Source organism: Jaculus jaculus, chromosome 12, assembly GCF_020740685.1.
Source record: "Jaculus jaculus isolate mJacJac1 chromosome 12, mJacJac1.mat.Y.cur, whole genome shotgun sequence".
NCBI lineage: Eukaryota > Metazoa > Chordata > Mammalia > Rodentia > Dipodidae > Jaculus > Jaculus jaculus.
Genome location: NC_059113.1, coordinates 55,593,177 through 55,599,557, shown reverse-complemented (window position 1 = coordinate 55,599,557; position 6,381 = coordinate 55,593,177). Strand labels below are relative to the sequence as shown.

Sequence of the window (6,381 nt, the reverse complement as noted above, 5' to 3'; positions counted from 1 at the left end):
CACCAAACACAGTGGTAGTGGCTGACATCAATTGAAAGGTCATCCCAGCAAAAAAATAAACAGAGGGACATCTATATTAAATTAGATCATAGGGGGGCTTGGCCTGCGCGAGAAGCGGTGGGTCACAGGTCGCGAGGCCGGCTATGAATACCGGAGGGCGGCGGGCTCCGCCGGTGATGGCTGCCGGTGCGGGTGCGCAGCATGCTGCTTCTCTGCCGCTGAGACGCCCGCAGCTGTTTCTTGGGTGGGTCTCGGCCGGCGAGCCATCTCCGGTGCCGCTGTCCCAGGCCGCCCGCACTGCGTAGGTCCGTGGCTCCGACCCGCCACTGCGGCCTGCATCTCCTTGTCTCAGCTCCGCGGCCCCCTTTCATCTGGATGAACTTGCGTCCTTTCTCTAATTCGCCATGGAATTCTGCTCCGTGCTTTTAGCCCTTCAGAACCAAAGAAACTCCAAACAACAGACGCCCATGCCCAGAGTACAGCAGTAACTCCCAAGCTTGGTTCCGTGCCATAGTTTACAGTATTTGATTTTATGAAATATATACTAATTATTACAGTGTTTTGATACCTCATATTCTGTTTACACATCTTGAAAGTCGCGTAGTACTTCTTTTATTTAAAGAACCACTACTGTAGAAAATGACATCTACCGAAGCACCTATCCTAGCTACTACTCATTTGGTGGGTTACCTATGGTTGCTCATCTTGGGCTTCATCATTGCATTTGTCTTGGCATTCTCCAGGGGATCCAATGATGTAGCAAATTCGTTTGGTACAGCCGTGGGCTCAGGTGTAGTGACCCCGAAGCAAGCCTGCATCTTAGCTAGCATCTTTGAAACTATGGGCTCAGTTTTGTTGGGGGCCAAAGTGAGTGAAACCATCCGGAAGGGCTTGATTGATGTGGAGATGTACCGCTCAAACCAAACGATGCTGATGGCTGGCTAGGTCAGTGCTATGTTTGGTTCTGCTGTGTGGCAACTAGTGGCTTCGTTTTTGAAGCTCCCAATTTCTGGGACCCATTGTATTGCCGGCGCAACCATTGGTTTTTCCCTTGTGGCAGAGGGGCAAGAAGGTGTCAGATGGTCTGAACTGATAAGAATTGTGATGTCTTGGTTCATCTCTCCACTGCTTTCTGGTATTATGTCTGGAATTTTATTCTTCCTTGTTCGTGCATTCATCCTCCCTAAGGCAGATCCAGTTCCTAATGGTTTGCGTGCTTTGCCAGTTTTTTATGCTTGCACAATTGGAATAAACCTCTTTTCCATCATGTATACTGGAGCACCGTTGCTGGGCTTTGACAAACTTCCTCTGTGGGGTACCATCCTCATCTCGGTGGGATGTGCAGTTCTCTGTGCCCTTTTCGTCTGGTTCTTTGTATGTCCCAGGATGAAGAGAAAAATTGAATGAGAAATAAAGTCTAGTCCTTCTGAAAGCCCCTTAATGGAAAAAAAAGAACAGCTTGAAAGAGGACCATGAAGAAACTAAGTTGTCCCTTGGTGATAGTGAGAACAGGAATCCTGTTTCTGAGGTAGGATCTGCTACTGGGCCACTCCAGGCTGTGGTGGAGGAGGGAACAGTGTCATTCAAACTTGGTGACCTGGAGGAAGCTCCAGAGCAATAGCGACTTCCCAGTGTGGATCTGAAAGAGGAGACCAGCATTGACAGTGCCTTCAATGGTGCAGTGCAGTTGCCTAATGGGAGCCTTGTTCAGTTCAATCAGACGGTCAGCAACCAGATAAACTCCAGTGGCCATTACCAGTACCAAACTGTGCATAAGGACTCAGGCTTGTACAAAGAACTGCTCCATAAGTTACACCTGGCCAAGGTGGGGGACCGCATGGGGGACTCTGGGGATAAGCCTTTGCGTCACAACAATAGCTACACCTCCTACACCATGGCAATTTGTGGTATGCCCCTGGATTCATTCCATGCCAAAGAAGGTGAACAGAAGGGAGAAGAGATGGAGAAGCTGACATGGCCTAATACAGATACCAAGAAGCACATTTGAATGGACAGTTACACTAGTTACTGCAATGCTGTGTCTGACCTTCACTCAGCAAGTGAGATGGAAATGCCCATCAAGGCTGAAATGGGTCTGAGTGACAGAAAAGGAAGTAGGGGCTGTCTCGAAGAGTGGTATGACCAGGATAAGCCAGAAGTATCTCTTCTCTTCCAGTTCCTGCAGATCCTTACAGCCTGCTTTGGGTCATTTGCCCATGGTGGCAATGACGTCAGTAATGCTGTTGGTCCTCTAGTTGCTTTGTACCTGGTTTATAAAACAGGAGATGTTTCTTCAAAAATGGCAACACCAATATGGCTTCTTCTTTATGGTGGTCTTGGCATCTGTATTGGGCTGTGGGTCTGGGGAAGGAGAGTTATCCAGACCATGGGGAAAGACCTGACACCCATCACACCCTCTAGTGGCCTCAGTATTGAACTGGCATCTGCCCTCACTGTAGTAATCGCATCAAACATTGGCCTTCCCATTAGTACAACACATTGTAAAGTGGGCTCTGTAGTGTCTGTTGGCTGACTCCGATCCAAAAAGGCTGTTGACTGGCGACTCTTCCACAACATTTTTATGGCCTGGTTTGTCACAGTCCCTATTTCTGGTCTGATCAGTGCCACTATCATGGCAATTTTCAAATAGGTCATCCTGAAAGAGAAGCCAAGATTAAAATAAATGTCAGTGTCTAGGACCACCTTATGTACCTGCTCCCTGGAAGATTTAGTGTTACAGAAGACAGACGAGAATTCCTGACATTTGGGAGCTATGAGAAGGAAGTGTTACTTATGCTGTAATTGCTTTTGTGCTAAATCTAATTTGTCTCAAAATTAGCTGTGTAAAATTAACCAGGTTTCCACTGGTTCCTTCTAAGATTCCCTTTTCTTCTGGGTTGTGAACTCCTGTACATATTTCTCTGTTTTGTATCAGGCTTCAATTCCATTATGTTTTAATATTGTCTCTAAAGATAAATTTTGGTCTGTGGGTTTTGTTTTAAAACAGCTAGGTAGGGCCATTTGATGGCATCCACTCTGCTTTGTTGGTTTCACCAGCTTCCACCCCAACATGCACAGTAATTTAACAACAAAATGTAACTGAAGCTTCCCTTGTAGTCTCTTGTAGAAATAGTCATTGGCACTATGCCTTCCTGTCACTTGTGGCAGGTTGTATTGGCAAATGTGGGAACTTCTAAGATGGATGAAATTATTTGACACATTGGAAATTTAAGTTAGTAGTAACTTCTTTGCAAGTAATCAATTGACATTTTGCTGAGAAATAGGAAGTAAAAGCCTTCTTGGCAATTGTGGTTATTTCTTTGAGATTTCTGGCAGTGTGGGATAGGTGAATAAAGTGGAATATGAACTTTGGGTAAATTAAATTGGACAGCCTTCCATGTTCATCTGTCTACCTCTTAACTGAATAAAAAGCCTACAGATTTTAGAAAAAAAAATTAGATCATAGAACAAATGGACCTAACAGATATATACAGGACATTTCATCCAAATGCTGAAGAATGCACATTCTTTTCAGCAGCACATGAAACAGTCTCTAAAATAGACTATATATTAGGACACAAGTCAAATCTTAACAAATACAGGAAAACTGAAATAATTTCTTGCATTCTGTCTGACAACAATGGAATTAAACTACAAATCAATAGAAAAAAAAAAACTATAGAGCATACATAAAATCATGGAAACCAAACAATAAACTAATAAATGATGAATGGGTCAATGAAGAAATCAAGAAGGAAATAAAAAATTCATAGAATCAAATGATAATGAGAACACAATATCCCAAAACTTTTGGGACACAATGAAGGCAGTCCTAAGAGGGAAAATTATAGCTTTAAGTGCCTATATTAAGAAATTAGAAGTTAAGGGCTGGAGAGATGGCTTAGCGGTTAAGCGCTTGCCTGTGAAGCCTAAGGACCCCAGTTCGAGGCTCGGTTCCCCAGGTCCCACGTTAGCCAGATGCACAAGGGGGCACACGCGTCTGGAGTTCGTTTGCAGAGGCTGGAAGCCCTGGCGCACCCATTCTCTCTCTCCCTCTATCTGTCTTTCTCTCTGTGTCTGTTGCTCTCAAATAAATAAATAAAAATAAAATTTAAAAAAAAAAGAAATTAGAAGTTAACAAGTTAGTAAGGCCTCAAATAAATGACCCCATGCTTCACCTTAAAGCCTTGGAAAAAGAAGAACAAGGCAAACCAAAAATCAGTAGACAGGAAGAAATAACAAAGATTAGGGCAGAAATTAATGAAATAGAAGTCCCCCCCCCAAAAAAAAAATCCAAATAATCAATGAAACAAAGAGTTGATTCTTTGAAAGGATAAACAAGATTGATAAACCCTTAGCAAATCTGACCAAAAGAAGGAGAGAAGAGACACAAATTAATAAAATTAAAGATGAAAAGGCAGCATCACAACAGAGACCAGAGAAATTAAAAAAATCATGGGGACATACTATAAGAACATATACTCCACTAAGTTTGAAAATCTGAAAGAAATGGATGATTTCCTTGATGTATATGACCTACATAAATTAAATCAAGATGAGATTAATCACTTAAATAGACCTATGACATGTATGGATATCCAAGAAGTTATCAAAAATCTCCCAACTGAAAAAAGTCCAGGCCCAGATGGATTCACTGGTGAATTTTACCAGACCTTCAAGGAAGAACTAACACTATTGCTTCTTAAACTTTTACATAAAATAGGAAAAGAAGGAAATCTACCAAACTACTTCTACAAAACCAGCATCACCCTGATACCAAAACCAGGCAAAGATTAGAACAAAAAAAGAAAATTACAAACCAATCTCCCTCATGAACATAGATGCAAAAATTAACAACAAAATATTGGCAAACAGAATACAAGAATATATCAGAAAGATCATTCACCCCAACCAAGTAGGCTTTATCCCAGAGATGCAAGGATGGTTTAACATATGCACATTGATAAATGTAATATATTATATAAATGACTGAAGGACAAAAATTACATAATTATCTCATTAGATGCAGAGAAAGCATTTGACAAAAACCAACATCCCTTCATGATAAAAGTTCTACAGAGACTGGGAATAGACGGAACATATCTCAACATAATAAAGACTATTTATTACCACTCTATTCACAATAGCTGGGAAATGGAACCAGCCTACATGTCCCTCAACTGATGAGTAGATAATGAAGATATGGCACATTTACACAATGTAGTTCTACTCAGCAGTAAATAAAAATGAAGTTATGAAATATGCAGAAAAATGGATGGATCTGGAAAGTATTATATTAAGTGAGGTAACCCAGGCCCAGAAAGCCAAACTTCACATGTTCTTTCTCATATGTGGATCCTAGCTATAGATGATTGGACCACTGTATGAGTAGGAATAAAACACAGCGGCAAAGGCCAGTAAACTAGAAAACAGACATAAAGGGAATAGAAAGGAAGGGAGGGGAGTACTTAGTAGGATGGTATTATACATATTAAGTAGAAGGATAAATTAATGGGAGTGATAAGGCCTAAGTGAGGTCAGGGGAAGAGATTGAGTAAAGGAAAGGTGGAGGGAGGGCTAATCAAAATCTAAGAGAATATAAATAAATGATATGGAAACCTACTTTTTTGGACAATGGAACTCAGAAGCTGTAGATTGTTACCAGAAAGTTTTCAGTGCCAGGGATGGGATAGCTTCCAGTAGTTGTTGGCCTGGGAGGTCTCTGATGACCCCAAAACATTATAGGCCATTGCCAAGGCCCTTGGTTTACAACCAGGAATAGATGGTAAGACCCTATTGCTGAAGACTCCACATACTTGGGCTTCAAGGCCACTGAGAAATCCTGCTGGAACTGAGCTGATAACCTCCTCCATGTAGACCAGCTGACAAAAACCTGGAAGAAGCCATTCTGCATGCATTGCAATGAGAGAGACTGAAATCACCAGTGAAGAGAGTTAACAGTGGACACTGCAAGCTTTATATTTTTCCAGCCAGGTCAAATGAGCTAACAGTTGCAATAGTAGCATGTCTGTTATAATGGAAACCAACTGCCCTCTAATTGGATTGGAGGACTGCTCCATGGGAGGGAATACATCCCTGATACTGAAAACCTACAACAGGGGTAGTCATGAGCCCTAGGGGTGTAACTTCTGCTGCTGCCTGGCTAAATGTATATACTGTGCACAACAAACTGCCCAATAAGCACTTCTCTTAGTGTTCATACCCATATATTAATGCTACTCTCACTTTTTTGTTGTTGTTGTTTTGAGGTAGAGTTTCACTCTAGTCCAAGCATACTGTCACTTTTGGTAGAAAACCTTCTCTTTTCAGATGGCAGTGTCCTTGGGATGACTCAGAAGGCATCATGGTGCTGGGAAGAAG

The 6,381-nt window shown here is 42.0% G+C and overlaps 1 pseudogene; it reads left to right on the top strand.

Annotated features, from left to right (window-relative positions):
- Positions 1 to 576: 576 nt before the first annotated feature.
- LOC101616780 lies at positions 577 to 2,683 on the top strand (annotated as a pseudogene).
- The last annotated feature ends 3,698 nt before the right edge of the window (positions 2,684 to 6,381 follow it).